The sequence below is a fragment of the Cetorhinus maximus genome, chromosome 10 (genome assembly GCF_964194155.1).
Source record: "Cetorhinus maximus chromosome 10, sCetMax3.hap1.1, whole genome shotgun sequence".
Lineage (NCBI taxonomy): Eukaryota > Metazoa > Chordata > Chondrichthyes > Lamniformes > Cetorhinidae > Cetorhinus > Cetorhinus maximus.
This window is the reverse complement of record NC_135888.1, coordinates 82,437,242-82,454,004: the sequence shown is the minus strand read 5'-3', so window position 1 is coordinate 82,454,004 and position 16,763 is coordinate 82,437,242. Positions and strand designations below refer to the sequence as shown.

The following is a 16,763-nucleotide window of genomic DNA, read 5'->3' as shown; positions in this document are numbered from 1 at the left end:
ATTGATTACTGAGACAAGCTAACTGAGACAGGCTAATGTATTGATTATTATTGGCAGTTTATGTGGATTCAATATCAAATCCACTCTGAATCTTAAATAATTATTGTCTCAGAATTCCTGTTCTTTTACGTGCAGGAATATATTAGAATCCATAACATAGCACTTAAAGAAGCCCAGCACATTTCTGTAACATTTCAAGTTTTAATCCAGCAATGGATTTGCACAGGAGGGTGTAAATTTTAAATGTGAACTGTGGGGGGAACAATATAGGTTAGTAAGGACAAGATGGTTAATGAGTGGGAACTTGTGCAATATAAGATTTAGGCAGCAAAATTTTGGCTGAGCTGAAGTTTGTGGGAGTAAAGGATGGGAGGCTGGTGAGGAGATCATTGGGAGTAATTGACTCTGGAAGTGATAAAAGGATTTTGGGGATGAATCATTTAAATACCAGGGGCAGGCGTCAAAGCCACAGAAGCTCAATAGTGATGCTGCCGGATGAAGGGAGCACCCTGTAACTCCAAGAAGACCCGAGTCACGAAGAGCAGAAACAAGGAAAGTAGTTTCTAGTTTGTCTCATAAAATGCAGGAACAATTTTCTTATTATGTTTCTCTACTTGGGGCCTTCAGGAAGCCCACAACAACTTGCTGAACAAGTGTCCATCCCGGAAGAGTGAAATTTACCTGAGTGGGCAGAAACCCGGCTAATCTGTTCCACCCCAAAGTGCTGTCAATCCAGTCAGGATTTTGTTCCAATTTATCCCCCTCCCAACTGTATTTCTACTGTGGGCTTTTTAATCTGGTAAAATCTGCTTTTTAATCTTGCTTTTCGTAATCTTGCTTCTTAATAAATTAAAATAGATACAATAAGGCCTGTACCCTGAGTTCAAGAAAACTTTTGTGAATCTCCATTCTTGTTGTTAAAAAAGTTCTGGTGCTTTAAAACACATACCAATTTTCTTATTAGTCAAACAAATTTTTTTTCCCAATTACATACTTGAAAATCAGATCCATGAGAAAAAAAATCTCAGAGCATCTTCCATCACCATACTCCCAGAAATATTAAGCAAGCAAACTTAACTTTTCTTACAATGTAGTGGTTTAAATGCAGCTGCACTTTGAGGGAGTGGAATCTCTTATGATTGTTAATTATGTAAGGCTGGTGATATGAAACATGAAAACAATGTTCATGTAGTCGATGGCACCTTGCACCATGGGGTGGGGTGGGGGGGGAAATCCTGCCATGTGGGTGAAATCTAGTACTTTCTCATTCTGCGTTGCCTTATTCATGGGGAATGAGATGTAGTTCTTGACATAAAGTACCTTGGTGACCTCCCAGATACAGTGGTGTACCGTGAAGGGAGGAACGTCTGACAGGAGCCCATGGCATAAATTAAGGGCCACTGATTGCTATACATTCACTGGTGAGCCTTGACATCTGGCTGCAGCAGGGGATATACCTTGGTGACAGCCTTCTTTGTGAAAGTGAAGGCCTCTCAGACATTTCTCCTCTGTTAAGTTAATGAAGGAGAAGTGCTCTCTGAATAATTGTTGTGAATATGGCTTCCCTATGTAGTCCCCTCCTCCCTCTTGCAGTAGTTTTTCCTGCTTTTCCATGTTGCTGTCTTTTGTCCTCCAGCCCTGAAGGGAGCCCTATGAGACTACCAATGATTGCATTCCAATTACTTACGAGGCAGCGAGAAAGAGTACAATAACACATTTTGTTTTCCGAGAAAGTGAACTTCTCAGAATGAGAAAACACACCGAGTAAACACCCAGAAGCCTGAAATGACACAGGATCAACTAAACTGGAAGCGCTGTATAATTCTTTTAAATCTCTCTGGTGAGGGGTCCTTTCTGGATCATGTCATTTATCGCTGGTGCATTCAGCACATGGCAAACTAGGCACTGAGGCATACCAAGAAAAATGCGCTGCAAGAATGCAGTCCCCTAATTTAAATAGGGATATTCCATCTTTTAAGTGCTTCTGGCATGTGCTCCTGACACCAATAGAGAGGTCTTATTTAACATGTGGGTGGAGCTTCTAATGAGCATGTGCTTCCTGGCTGCTATTTTGCAGATTTAGAGTCCCATCTTACGCCTAAAAATACAGGCACACGCCATCAAATTTCAAGGCCCAGAGTTCTGTGCTAAGCAGAAGAGAAAATCACAGAAAGGTAATAATAATCCAGCAAAGCAAGTACAGAAGGACCTCTTAGATGCTGTCATGGCCTGGGAAGAGGCATCATAGTAGCTAAAATCAGACTGGAAGGGACTGGTCTGCATCCTACATGCCTTAAACACTTCAGGACCTGCGCGTTCAAGCAGCTCATGTTGAGGCACAGAGAGCGGACATGACATGAAGGGCAATCCAGACAAAAAAAGGGCTATGCACAATCATCTTAACCATGGATGCTGTTTACTGTAATAGACCCTTTTAACAAAGTACATGTCTTCACATCTGCTCCTTCCCTCAAAGTAATTTTTATACTCTCCAGTGCATCTTGGCTTCCTGTCAGCTCAGTTTTAAATGCCACTCTATAATCTAATTGATGAGATATAATTCCACTCACGACAGGTTTACTGGAGGTAGCTTTTCAATCCTAAAGATGGTCATTTAAATTTGGCAGCTCTTCAGGAATATCCCAATTACAGTGAGGCATAATCCAATTGCACTGAAGGGTAAACAAGGTCTTCAGTAAGTTATGGCTGTATAGTAATAAAGAAAATACTGGCTGGTTTTGAAGTCTAGCCTCAAAGAAATAACATAATGTCCTTGAACTGATATCTAAAGCCTGCAGTTGAAGGCTGCAAATACACTGGGGCTACCTATCTCAGAGCCTCTACAGTGTGTAACCAGTGTCATACTTCCAGCTGCACACTCAACATTTCCATTCCCCAACAGTTAATATTTAATACCAGGATAATACAGATGGGGGGAAAAAAACACTTCTGTAACATTCAAAACATTGTGGACAAAGTTTTGAAAGGGCTCAGGCAGTCAATGAGACAATCTGGGTCCAGAAGAGGCAGCCAGGCAGTTAAATAAACAGAAACACCCGGTATGCATTCAGAGACCATCACAAAAAAGATAAGTGGGGAGCAGAGAAAGGGGAGGTTTCTAAATGCCCTCAATCTCCATGGGTAAACCCAAGACCATTGCTACTCTTTCCTAATGATAGCCCCAGGAAGTATCAGGAAGTGTGGTGGATGAAAAGAGATATTCACAGTGGGCCCAAGCCTCCGGACTCCTGGTATCGTCTGACATGCAAGGAATAAGAGGCCAGTAATAATCCTGGTTGGAAAGGTGAGATCAAACACCCTGCCTGAATTTTACATCATTCTCTACTGCAATCCTGAAAAATAACTGCAGTAAAGAAACATCAAAGAGTTATTGTTTTAATGTGCTATATATCTATAAAAAATCGTAAATTGCTTTATGTTAATAGATTTTCATTTTATGATGATTGAAGGCCTGTGCACATATTTAAATAAATAATTCCATACTATGTAATAATTGACTAGGTTTGTTAGAGTAAACAGATATCTTTTAAATCTCCTTCCATGAAAATAAACGTTTTTGGTTATTAATTAAAACACTGGGAGAATGTATGGAAGAAGAAACCATCATGAGTTTTGCACAAGTTGCTGAAATTTTTAGAAGGGAATGAAAGGAATGACTGCATGTGCATTTACCATAAGATGTAGGAGCAGAAGTAGGCCATTCAGCCCATCGACTCTACTCCACCATTCAATGAGATAATGGCTGGTCTGATAATCCTCATTTCCACTTTCCTGCCTTTCCCCCGGAACCCTTGATTCCCTTACTAATTAAAAATCTGTCTATCTCAGCCTTGAATATATTTAACAACCCAGCCTCTACAGCCCTCTGCGGTAAATAATTCCACAGATTCACTATCCTCCTCACCCCTGTCTTAAATGGACAACCCCTTACTCTGAGATTATACCCTCTCGTTCCAGACTCTCCCACAAGGGGAAACGGCATCTCAGCATCTACCCTGTCAAGCCCCGTTAGAACTTTATATGTTCCAATAAGGTTGCCTCTCATTCTTCTAAACTCCAATGATTACAGGCCCAACTGACTTAACCTCTACTCATAAGAAAATCCCTCCATACACAGGATCAACCTAGTGAACTTTCTCTGGACTGCCTCCAATGATAGTATATCTTTCCTTAGATAAGGGGACCAAAACTGTTCACAGTATTCCAGGTGTGGTCTAACTAGTGCTTTGTATAGTTTTAGCAAGACTTCTCTATTTTTATACCCAATTCCCTTTGAAATAAAGGCCAACATTCCATTTGCCTTCCCAATTACCTGCCAAACTTGTATGCTAGCTTTTTGCGATTCATGCACGAGGACCCCCAAATCCCTCTGTGCTGCATCTTTCTGTGGTCTTTCTCCATCTAAGCAATATTCAGTTCCTCTATTCTTCCTGCCAAAGCGCATAACCTCACATTTTCCCACATTATATTCCATCTGCCAGGTTTTTGCCCACTCACTTAACCTGTCTATATCCCTCTGTAGACTCCTTACGTTATCCTCACCACTTGCCTTCCCCCCTATTTTAGCGTCTTACACAAACTTGGTGAAAGTACATTCACTTCCCTGATCCAAGTCATTAATATATATTGTAAGTAATTGTGGCCCCAGCATTGATCCCTGTGGCAGTCCACTAGTTACAGGTTGCCATCCTGAAAATGCCCCCCTTATCCCAACTCTCTGTCTTCCAATCCTCTATCCGTACCAATATACTACCCCCAAAACAATGGGCCCTTATCTTATTAAGTAGCCTTATGTGCGGTACCTTATCGAACACCTTTTAGTAATCCAAATATATTACATCTACTGGTTCCCCTTTATCTATCCTGCTTGTTACCTCCTCAAAGAATTCTAATAAATTTGTCAGGTATGATTTTCCCTTCATGAAGCCATGCTGAATCTGCTTGATTATATTATGTATTTCTAAATGCTCTCCTATTACATCCTTTATAATAGACTCTAACATTTTCCCAATGACAGATGTTAAGCTAACTGGCCCTTTTTGAATAAGGGTCTTACATTGGCAGTTTTCCAATCCTCCGGGACTTTTCCAGAATCTAAGGATCCTTGGAAGGTTACTACCAGTGCATCCACTATCTCTGTGGCTACTTCCTTTAATATCATAGGATGCAACTCATCAGGTCCAGGGGACTTATTGGCCTTTAGTCCCATTAATTTCCCTGGTACTTTTTCTCTCATGATAGTTATTGTATTTATTTCCTCCCCCTCTTTTGCTCCTTGATTATTTAGTATTTTTGGAGTACTATTAGTGTCTTCTACCATGAAGATTGATGCGAAGTATTTATTCAACTCTTCTGCCATTTCCTGGTTCCCCATTATTATTTCCCCAGCTTCATTCACTTTGGCCTCTCTCTTCCTTTTTATATATTTAAAGGAGCTCTTACTGTCCATTTTTATATTACTTGCTAATTTACCCTCAAAGTTTATTTTCTCCCTCTTTATTTTTTTTTGGTCATCTTCTCTTGGTTTTTAAAACTTTCCCAATCCTCTGGCTCACCACTAATCTTTGTCACTTTGTATGTATTTTTCTTTCAATTTGATACTGTTCTTAACTTCCTTGGTTAACCATGGTTGGTTTATCCCCTTCCTAGAATCCTTCTTCCTCACTGGGATATGCCTTTGTTGTGAGTCATGAACTATTTTCTTAAACATCTGCCATTGTTCATCAACAATAAATACTTCACATCAATCTTCATGGTAGAAGACACTAATAGTATTCCAAAAATACTAAATAATCAAGGAGCAAAAGAGGGGGAGGAAATAAATACAATAACTATCATGAGAGAAAAAGTACCAGGGAAATTAATGGGACTAGAGGCCAATAAGTCCCCTGGACCTGATGAGTTGCCTCCTATGATATTAAAGAAAGTAGCCACAGAGAAAGAGTTTTTCTGCTAAACTCCTTTCCCAGTTCACCCCAGCCAACTCCGCCTTCATTCCTTTGTACTTACTCTTATTTAAGTTTAGCACAGTTGATTCTGATCCAAGTTTCTCACTCTCAAACTGAAAGCTAAATTCTACCATGTTATGGTCACTGTTTCATAGCAGATCTTTTACTCTGAGATCATTTATGGAACTTGCCTCATTACACATTACCAGGTACAAAATAGCCTGATCCATGGCTGGATCCACAACATATTGTTCTGGGAAACTGTCCCGAATACTCTCTATAAATTCTTGCTAATGGCTACCTCTGCCAATTTGATTTTCCCAATGTACAAGGTCATCAAAGTCACCTACGATTACTGTACTGCCTTTTTTACATGCCCTCATTATCTCCTGATTTATTCTCTGTCCTACAGTACGGTTAGCCAGTGTCCTGCCAGTGTCTTCTTCCCCTTGTTTTTTCTTACCTCCACCCATATAGATTCTACATCTTCCGATCCAAGATCATTTCTTACTATTGTAGTTATTCCATCCCGTACTTACAAAGCTACCCCACCACCCTTTCCTCCCTGCCTGTCCTTTCGAAAAGTCACATACCCCTGAAGATTTAATTCCCAGTTTTGATCTCCTTATAACCATGTCTCTGCAATGGCTGCAAGATCATACCCATTAACCTCTATTTGTGCCGTTAATTCATTTATTTTGTTCCGAATACTATGTTCATTTAAGTAAAGAACCATTAACTTTGCCTTTTTACCATTTTTTCTCCCTTTGACCATATTTGCTGCTTTTTTTAATGTTTGTACACTCTATCTCTTCCAGTTGCACTCTGGGTATCATTACCTAAATAGCTGCCCTGCAAAGCTACCGTATGCTTTTGCTTTGTAAGCTGATGTTTCCCCTCTCCAGAACCCTCCCTCTCTATTCAGTTTAAAACCCTCTCTACAGCCCTAGTTATTCAATTTGCCAGGACAGTGGTCCCAGCATGGTTCAAGTGAAGCTGATATTGAATTTCTTTTGCATTACAGTATTTAATTGATGGGTAATCCATTGCTTCAGGCAATACTATCAGCTAGAGAAATAAATAAGTGAGCAATTTGTTTTGTTTTATTGGTGAAAATGCCTCATTGACATCTTTAACATTGTTTTTGAAGCCCAAATCATTACACAGTTTCATGTCCAAATCAGCCCAAAACATTTTCTCTTGATTTCCAAAGATTTCTGTGAGGCCTGATACAATGGGGACTACATTTTAAATGTACTTCAGTGGCAATAAAGTACTTTGGGTACACTTGACACCATGAAGGGTATTATATAACTCCAAGTCTTTGTTTCCTTACATAGAAACGTTGAGGGTAATTTTAATTTTCACGATGGTGATATCAGATTGGCTGCTTATTATATGATTTGCCTTACTGCCCTTTCCACCCACCCTCAAGAAATATTCTTTATATGTTAAGCAATTGGTAAAGAGTATCCAGAGACTAATTCCCCATTACACATGACCCTGCATCCCCTGCCTCTCAGCTTAAAAGCATGGAAGGCAAAAGTAAGTAACTTAAAATGGACAAGTAGGAAAAACTTATTGTAATCAATGCTCTCTCGCTGCACAGCAAACCAAAAACCCCCAAGCAGGCTATGCAAAAGGTGGCTCCTTTAAATTACTCCACTTGCATGGCTGTGTGAAAAATTTAAAGAGGTCACACACTTCAAGAAATTATCCATGTACTTCAAAAAAGGCATGTCAGTAGTGTGTTTACTCACCCTTTTCTGGATGTGTACGGCTCCAAAAACACCCATGTAGCTTAATACTATCCAGGATAAAGCAGCCCACTTAATCAGTGCCCCATCCACTGCCTTAAACATTCACCCTCTCCACCACTGACACACAATGGCAGCAGTGTGTACATTTACAAGATGCTTTGCAGTCAATGGCAAGCCTCCTTCAACAGCATCTTCCAAACCCACAATCCCTAACACCTACAAGGACAAGGGCAGCAGGTGCATAGGAACACCACCACCTGCAAGTTCCCCCCAAAACCACTCATCATCCTGACTTATAACACTGTTCCTTTGCTGTTGCAGGGTCAAAAACCTGGAACTCCCTAACAACACCATGGGTGTACCTACACCACTTGGTCTGCAATGGTTCAAGAAGGCTGCTCACCGCCACTTTCTCAAGGGCAAATGAGGAAAGGCAATAAATGTTGACCTTCCCAGGGATGCCCATATCCCATGAACTAATTAAAAAAGACTGATTTATCGGAGCAATAATTAGCTTAGTGTTTCGAGTGGGATCCTTTGTCAGAATTAGTAAAGACAACAATTTTGAATGTTATTAGAATAATCCATGGCCTCAATTTTCAGCTGGGCAGGTGGGTGCGATCGATGGGCCCAGGATTGGCCGGGAATCAGACGGGCGACTTCAATTTCACGTTGGCTGGCCATTGAAGCGTGCGCTGAAAGGCTCAGTGCTGCTGGGGTGGGGGCAGGAAGAGGGCAGGCAATGATGTTTCTGCGGGCGGGTGCTGCGAGCAAGCTCCCTGAAGGCAGGGAACTGCCTCAGGGAGCTGCAGACCCGAAAACCATGAAATAAAGTTTTGAAAATCAGAAAAAAAAAATCCAAGCATCACAATCAGGCACCTGAACGTGTGGGTGATAAAAATGCTGTCCGCAGATTTTTATTTTAATTTTATTTAATAACAGAAACCTCAATCCACCCTTGGATGAGGTTTTATGAAAAATGCAAAGTCCGCCTGGCCGATTTAGCCCATCTGCCAATTGTAAGGATGGACGGACTACAAAAAAACGGAGACAATTGCGCCATTAGTGGGTTTAATTGCCCTCTGAATTGTCGGCGGGCTGCTTCCAACTTTTGCGCGCACCTGCCGAGGGAAATATCGCTCAAGTGCGCAATGATGTCGGGACGCTCACTTGATGTCTTCTTGTGCGATTTTATGCCCGATCGGCTCGGGTTAACACCCGCCCGCAGGACGTAAAATTCTGCCCCATGTGTCAGAGTGGACAATAAAGATTTTGGGGGCCGTTGTTCATATGTCTGTGCAAGTGAACAGAAATCAGCGCTGGCCAACTTCCTTCTCCGCCTTCACCGCCTTTGAGTTCCAGCTCCCAACTGTTCTTGTACGAGATCGAACTCTACAGTTAACTGTGTGAGGAAATTCTCAAGAAACCAGCAATTCCTAGCCACACTGTGCCATGACATTCAGCAGGAGCAAAAGGTAAGAGCCCCAGAGTTGTTGTAGGGGAGAGGAAAGCGCTGCAGAATGAAACTGTAGCATGAACTGGAGAGCGATACTGAAAGAACGACAACAACTTGAACAGGGACTGATTTACCAGTTTCAACTGTAATATCTGTGCATAGTGTTGTGGGTTAAAGGGGGCGTATTTGAAGAAAGTGATTAATTTCCAAGTTGCAACAAGAGTAGTTTTCAATGGAAGTGAACAATTTTCAATAAAGTGAGCAAAGTCCTTTCTTTTGTAGGTTCCTAAATAATGAAAATGTGCCAAATAAAGGATGAAACTAGAAAATCTTCTGGAGAAAGGGGTATGACCCTAGACTCCCCAGAAAATAAATTGTTTGCCTCAAATTCGAATTGTGTAGAATGCATCAATGAACTGTGAAGGGCTGTTTGAAGATTTTTGTATGCCTATAAAACTGTGGGGCTATGGGGAAGAGGGAGGGGAGAGTGTGGCCTGAGTGTTCATAATGAGAGGGTCTCCAGCTTAGCCAAAAAGGGACTGTAGACCCGATTCCGAAAGCCACGCCCCCAAACCTGGCACCCACCTTTTCTGCTGGGGGATGGAGGCGGATTGTACTTTGCACATCCATGGTTCATGGAGGCAGTTGCACATGTAAAAGTGTAGCTGTCATCAAATAGATCCAATTTTCATAACTGGAGTGTTTAAAACATGACTTCTGGGGTTTTAGGCCTTTTTGGAAAAGGTCTGAAACTGCTGGTGTTCTTTGGAGTACGGTATGATACCCTTTTGGAGAGGTAGGATATCCTTTTCAATAAGTCCAGGGATACCTTGAGAAGAGGTTAAGTGCCCTTTGGGATTGTTAAAAATAGACATGAATGTATGCAAAAAGTGGATAAGCTCATTGGAACTGTCAAGCTGAAGGGAACTGTCAAGCTCTTAAGGCTTTAAATCTTCTGGCCTTTAAATGTAAAAAAAAAGCAGGCTGCAGTTCTTTTAAAAAGTGCTTGCTATTTCACTCTGTTTGCTGACAAGCCTGAGTGCTATCTTTTTAGGATTTGTGCTGCACGACTGATTTCACAACCCATCATTATCACTGTGGAGTGCCTGTCAGTTCAAAGTTTGATTGACAGCGCCAAGTGGTTATAAAGTCCTTGATGTAGGGATATGCATAAAAATGCTTCATTTTATAAAGGGATAAAGTATTTGATTAAAACAATTGTTTTTATAAGGGATCAAGCACTTGAATGAGTGTTGTTTTTATGAGGGGTCATGTAGTTGAAGGAATGTAAATGCAATAAATGGGGTTTTTATGGATGAGAAACTCTGCAAAGGATGTTTAGAACTTTATTTCACTTCAGCATGGGTCCTGAGGTCTGTCCATGGTTGATACTGGGTGAGCTGGCATGGAGGGTGTAAAACACTGTTGTGTGGCACTACAACTGTGCTAAGTGGGATAGATTTTGAACAGATCTAAAAACTCAAAATTGGGCATCCATGATGCACTGTGGGCCATAAGCTGCAGCAGAATTGTATACAATCACAAACAGTAACTTCATGGCCCAGCAAATCCCCCAAGCATTCCAGGAGCAGCACCAGGCATACCTAAAAATGAGGTGTCAACCTGGTGAAGCTACAACACAGGACTACTTGCGTGTTAAACAGCGGTTGCAGCATGTGATAGACAGAGCTAAGCGATCCCACAACCATCAGATCAGATCTAAGTTCTGCAATCCAGCAGTGAATGATGGTGCTGTCATGAAGCTAGTAATGTATATAATATTATTGGAAAATATTTTTCTTTTAAAATAGAGGTTTAGTCCATGGGTGTGTCTTAATTGGATTAAAGCCAGCTAGTCTGCGTGCTTTGATGTATACTAGTTTTGAGACGTAAGAGAGGTAGAGTGCATTTGCATTTTGTTGAATACAGCATTCAAGAAGGGGAGTGAATTCTGGCACCTAGCTAGCAAAGACCAAACAATGTTTACATTACTAATAAAATTGGTACTATGAAAGGGGTTTCATTGTTAGAAGAGCTGGAGTTCAAAGGGGCTGATGATACAATGAAAATTTGCATTCAATGAGCTGTGTTGGGTATAACTAACAGCTTTGTGTGTGCAGGGCAGAGGCAATGTAAGATCAAAGCAGCTGTAAGTCTACAACTGTCTCCACAGGAACCAAAGTGAAAGGAACCTCATTTTGAATTTGTAAGGTGAAAATACTTTGCCTGGCGTCTGCTGAAAGTCTACGGGTTGCTGTTGCCTTAATGGAGATTAGTTTGCAAATTTGTTAAAAGTTATGATAGTAGTAATTTGTAGCCATGTGTATATATTTAACTTGTGTAAATTAATAAATGTCTCTTGTATATTGATATAAAAATTCTCGAAAACTGATGGTATGATTCCTGAATTTAGAGCTGCATCTCAAACATACAAAAATAAAAATATAGGTTATGACAGTGGTTTAAAGTTTCCCTCTGGGATTTTTAAATAACTCAGCTTTACCAGCTGCTGGGTCATTACAGGTGGACAATTAAACAACTCATTAGAGGAGGCGGCTCCACAAATATCCCCATCCTCAATGATGGGGGAGCCCAATATATCAGTATGAAAGATGAGGCTGAAGCATTTGCAACCATCTTCAGCCAGAAGTGCCAAGTAGATGATCCATTTCAGCCTCCTCCTGAAGTCCCCAGCATCACAGATGCCAGTTTTCAACCAATTCGATTCACTCCATGTGGTATCAAGAAACAGCTGAAGGCACTGGATACTGCAAAGGCTATGGGCCCTGACAATATTCTGGCGATAGTACTGAAGACTTGTGCTCCAGAACTTGTCGCGCTATTCCAGTACAGCTACAAAACTGGCATCTACCCAGCTACGTGGAAAATTGCCTAGGTATATTCTGTCCACAAAAAGCAGGACAAATCCAACCCGGCCAATTACCGCCCCATCAGTCTGCACTCGAGCACCAGCAAAGTGGTGGAAAGTGACATCGACAGTGAGATCAAGCGACACTTACTCATCAAAAACCTACTCACTGATGCTCAGTTTGGTTTCTGCCAGGGCCACTCAGCTCCTGACCACATTACAGCATTGGTTCAAACAAGGATAACAGAATTGAACTCCAGAGGTGAGGGAAGAGTGACTACCCTTGACATCAAGGCAGCATTGGGTCGAGTGTGACATCAAGGAGTCCAAGCAAAACTGAAGTCAATGGGAATCAGGGGGAAACTCTCCACTGTTTGGAGTCATTCCTAGCACTAAGGAAGTTGGTAGTCAATCATCTCAACCCTGGGACATTGCTGCAGAAGTCCCTCAGGGTAGTGTCCCTGGCCAAAATATCTTCAGCTGCTTCATCAATGACCTTCCCCCAACCATAAGGTCAGAAGTGGAGATGTTCACTGATGATTGCACAATGTTCAGCACCATTCGCGACTCCTCAGATACTGAAGCAGTCCATGTCCAAATGCAGGAAGACCTGGACAATATCCAAGCTTGGGCTGACAAGTGGCAAGTAACATTCATGCTACACAGGTGCCGGGCAATGACCATCTCCAACAAGAGAGAATCTAACTATCTCCCCTTGACATTCAAAATGGCATTACCATCGCTGAATCAACCACTGTCAACACCCCAGGGGATACTATTGACCAGAAACTGAACTGGACTAGCCATACAAATACTGTGGCTACAAGTGCAGATGTGAGGCTTGGGATTCTGTGGAGAGTAACCCATCTCCTGACTCCCCAAAGCCTATCAAACATCTGTAAGGTATGCATCAGAGGTGTGATGGAATACTCTCCACTTGCCTGGATGAGTGCAGCTCCAACAACACTTCAGAAGCTCGACACCATCCAGACAAAGCAGCCACTTAATTGGCACCCCGTTCACCAGTTTAAACATTCATTCCCTCCAGCACTGACACACAGTGGCTGCAGTGTGTGCCATCTACAAGATGCACAGCAGAAACTTGGCAAGGCTCCTTCAACTGCACCTTCCAAAACCGTGACCTTTATCCCATAGAAGGACATGGGTAGCAGATGTATGGGAACACCACCACCTGCAAGTTCCCCCTCCACAAGTCACACACAATCCTGACTTGGAATGATATCATCGCTCCTTCAGTGTCGCAGGGTCAACATCCTGGAACTTCCTTCCTAACAGCACTGTGGGTGTTCCTACACCACATGGACTGCAGCAGTTCAAGAAGGCAACAAGAACATCATGGTCTTCTCAAGGGAAATTTGGGATGGACAATAAATGCTGGCCTAGCCAGCGAAGCTCACATCCCATGAATGAATTTTTTAAAAAGAGCAAAGGGTGGTGGGAGGCATGGGTTAGCATTAAGTTGGCATGGGGGCTTTTATGGGCCATGGGGGTGGGTAAAGGTGCATAGGTTGGCATGGAGGTTTATTAGGGACCATGGGTGTGGGTGGGGCATGAGGTAGCATGAGTTGGCATGGATGTGGCATGGGGATTGTGTGGGGTGTGAGGGCGATGTGAGGGGTGATGTCTGGAAGGCTGTTTTTGTTTTATTGTTTTTTTTAAAGCTGGTACCAAGTCCAGAATCACTGACGCGGGCCTTCACACAGCCCACCTCCATACTGCTTCAGCACTGTTTCTAGGGGCAGAATCCTGTTAACACCCCAGCGGAATGAGAACCTGACTGTCTGGGACACCTTCGACCTTCAAGTTAGATTTGTGCAGCCAGGAATTTTCCTGACTTTAATTCAGGCGTAACACTGTGTGTGGCAAAGACTGATTGTTGAAGTGGTTTTAGGGAAGGGAGGGGGGTCCAAGAAACCCAGAAGAATGGGTTGCAGGAACGTCCTGCAGAATTGCGCACCTGACCTGATTGGGAGTAAAAGAAAGCACGATGACCATCGGGCGAGTGTCCTGATGTCATCGCGCACTTGCGTGATATTTCGGTCAGCAGGCGTGCGCAATAGTTGGCAGCATACCCACTGACAATTAAGAGGCCTATTGAGGCCCTTAAGCAAGGAGTTAAGTTGAATTTTTTGCTGCCCATCCAACCTTGCAGTTAGCAGGCGGGCGAATAGGCCAGGCGGCCTTTGCATTGTTTGCGAAACCTCATCCATGGGCAGGATGAGGTTTCCAACAGTAAATTTAAAAAATATATTTTTTTTTAAATCATTTTTAACATGTCCCTCTTCATATGACTGAGTCACATGTGGGGATCTGTTTATATTATTTGTAGAATCTTTATTTTTCATTTTAAAAATCTTCAGCTCCCTGAGGCAGCTCTGTGATGTTCCCACCCACAGGCAGCCTGATTGACAAGCTGTAAGCCTTTCGGGCAAGAGGCCTGCTTTACAGGCTGAAGTCTATGAGAGCAGGTAAGTGTACTATGTTGAATGGTGATCGAGGTTCGGGGGCAGGTTACCAGAGAGATCTCAAGAAGGCATAGGACTTGCTGGGCATCTTATTAGGCCTGGTGAAAGCATTCCTGCTCCCCTTGGCCCCCAAGCAGTGCTATAAAGGCACTTACCTCCAGTATTCTGTTTTTCTCGCCTCCTTTAAGGTGGCGAGTTTCCCGTTAAAAACAGAAATGGGCGGCATCAAGATGGGATAGGTTCCTGTTCCAGGTTTTTTTGCATTTTAGTTTCAGACACAATCCTAGCCTATTCGTTCCTTGGAGTTAATTTTCAGTTCCATAAATCTATCAACTGTGAAGCGTAAAAATGTTTAAAATTAACTGGAACATACTAGTTTATATCTAAATATTCTAAATTTGCTCAGGAACGATGGCCAGAACTCTCTAGGATAGGATTCCACAATTGGGGAAGGCAACATTTGGATGGAATATGTATTATTCCTTATTTGTTATGAGATTCACAATCACTATAAAATCTGTTTCCTCTTTCAAGAAGAAAATTAATTTGAACTTTTTCTTCTAGTGGTATAATAACACCTGCTACTGAGAGAAAGAGTTAAAATATGAAGAAAAAGTATTAATTTCCAGATGGCAAAGAGAGTAGTTTTCAATAAAAGTGATCCATTTTCATTAAAATTAGCAAATGTCCTTTCTTCTGTCGGTTCCAAAATGAAGAAATATGTGCGAAATAAAGGGTCAAACGAAATCTATTCTGGAGAAGGGAGTACAACCCCAGACACCCTAGAAAATAAAACCTTTACATTCAACACTTGCATTCTTTCATATACTTTGGCTTGTTAGAAGCGCATAGGAATGCAAGATTGTTGGAAACACCTAAAGCTTAAGTTAAAATTCCATATTTGACTATGTTTGTACTGTAATTACTTTTCAGGTCATAAACTTATGGACAGGATCATTTTTGAATTGTCATGCAGGCTTTGGTAAATTGTGGGGTAGTTTAAATTCTGGAGTGTGACTTGAACTCACAACCTTCCGACTCAGAGTTGAGACTACGACCAACCAAGTCACATCTGACACAAAAATCAGGGGAGCGCGCAAACACAGCCCCAACTACTGTAGTTCTGCAACTGAGTCTCCTGCATTTAGGGACATTGCAGGCATCAGCACGCCACAGTGCAATAAGATAGCCTTGTCCTGGGAGAAACACCTCCTTAATCATGATCTCTCCCCTGCCATGTAAGTATCTTACCTGGTCTTACCTCCTAGGCAGACAACAGCTATAAGGGTGAGGTATCAGAGGACTGCTGCAACCCACAGAACCTTATCCCAGTACAAGTCCATACTTGCAGGACAGAAGGCAAGGATATTTGGTGGAAGGGCAATTCTGCTTCTGCAGCACTCATCATGAGAAAGAAGAGATGTAAATCAAATCATCTGAATTACATAGGTCTTACAATCTTGAAATCATTACATCATTTGCTGTCATTGTCTGCCAACTGCCCAAAGGGAAGTGTCCTATTATAAGTCTGCAGGAAGCTATTTACTCTAAGTCTCTAACCTAGTTAATTTGAAGCTCCAAAGAAACTAAGGACAATGAGAATACAATAGGAACCTATTTATTTAATACTGTTCAGGGTTCAGAACTCATTCAATAAACTTGAAGTCAATGTTCTAGAATTTAAAAGTGCATGTTCTTATGGTCAGAACATTTTAAAATCTTTTTTAAAGCAGGTTGTTTCTAAGTAAAAGTTTTGTGCTTGCGTGCTCTCATTTCTCTCCAATTTGGCAAAGACAAACTCATCAAACATCATGATGCCAGGCCACAAGAGCAAAACAATGGCATCACAATGAAAACTGCATTCTAGGAAGTTAAGCCGTGAATTCAAATTCTATTTTTCCAACATTCAATGGTGAAAAATTGTTTTGGTTGAGTAAATTTGTTTTGGTTGAGTAATATTTCATACAAAATTTTACCAAATTATTACTGAAATATAGAAATACTGGAAATACACATCAGGATCACCGATATTCTGATAATGTTTGGGTATATATTCTGTTAGAACTCCCCTAGGTAACGGCAGACTCATCAGTCTTATATCAATATCATGTAAAATAATGGAATTGGTCATCAGAAACAGATTTGAGGATTGCCTCATAAGCAGCTGCTAGTGTGCATTCTGCCTGACCTCTTCATTTTTTTTTTAAAACATCCCACATGGAC

At 41.6% G+C, this 16,763-nt stretch overlaps 1 protein-coding gene and 1 non-coding gene across 3 annotated transcripts in view; both read right to left on the bottom strand.

Moving 5' to 3' along the window:
• sh3pxd2b (SH3 and PX domains 2B) overlaps positions 1-16,763 on the bottom strand; it is a 286,400-nt gene that overhangs the window by 86,427 nt on the left and 183,210 nt on the right. The gene's annotated exons all lie outside the window — the stretch shown is intronic.
• On the bottom strand, positions 15,626-15,786 carry LOC144686150 (U1 spliceosomal RNA). Its single transcript, XR_013577854.1, has one exon. It is a non-coding gene; the product is annotated as a U1 spliceosomal RNA (small nuclear RNA).